This window comes from Suricata suricatta, chromosome 6 (assembly GCF_006229205.1).
Source record: "Suricata suricatta isolate VVHF042 chromosome 6, meerkat_22Aug2017_6uvM2_HiC, whole genome shotgun sequence".
Taxonomy (NCBI): domain Eukaryota; kingdom Metazoa; phylum Chordata; class Mammalia; order Carnivora; family Herpestidae; genus Suricata; species Suricata suricatta.
In genome coordinates this window covers 2,462,942-2,463,954 of record NC_043705.1, presented here as the reverse complement: position 1 = coordinate 2,463,954, position 1,013 = coordinate 2,462,942, and positions in this window count along the sequence as shown.

The following is a 1,013-nucleotide window of genomic DNA, read 5'->3' as shown; positions in this document are numbered from 1 at the left end:
GTCCTTCTTCACATTTTGTGACTGCCTTTACTTTAATGCCCAGTTTGTCTGATTTAGTTATGGTTACTCAAGCTTTCTTTTGACTTCCATTTGCATGATAAATAGTTCTCCATCCCCTTACATTCTATCTGAAAATGTCTTCAGGTCTAAAAGGAGTCTTTTGTAGACAGCAAATAGATGTATTTTGTTTTTCATCCATTATGATACCCTCTATTTTTTTATTGGAGCATTTAGTCAATTTACATTCAGTGTTATAATTGAAAAATATAGGTTTAGATTCATTGTGTTCTCTGTAGGGTTCATGCTTACAGTGATGTCTCTGGTACCTTGTATTCCTTGCAACATTTTCCTCATAGTGTCCTTCTTAGGGTTTCTTGTCAGGCTAGATTAGTGGCAATGAATTCTCTCATTTTTTTATTTGGGAAAACTTTTATCTTTTTTCTTTGTTGAATGGCAGACTTGCTGGATAAAGGATTCTTGGCTGCATATTTTTTTTCTGTTCATCATATTAAAGATTTCCTGCCATTCCTTTCTGGCCTGCCAAGTTTCATTAGATAGGTCTGTAACCACTCTGATAGTTTCCCTTTGTACGTTAAAGCCCCTTTATCCTTAGCTGCTTTCAGAATTCTCTCTTTATCCTTATATTTTGCCAGTTTCACTATGACAGGTCATGCTGAAGGTTGATTCAAGTTACGTCTGAGGGGAGTTCTCTGTGCCTCTTGGATTTTAATGTTTATTTCCTCCCCCAGTTTGGGAAGTTCTTGGCTGTAATTTGATCACGTACCTGTTCATGACCTTTTTCTCCTCCTCCGCCGCCTCCTCCTCCTCCTCCTCCTCCTCCTCCTCCTCCTCCTCCTTCTTCTTCTTCTTCTTCTTCTTCTTCTTCTTCTTCTTCAGGAATTTCTAACCTAAGAATATTGTTCCATTTGATTGTATCACTCAGGTCTCGAATTCTCCTTTCATGCTCCTGGATCAGTTTATTTCTCTTTTTCTAGGTTTCCTCTTTTTCTTCC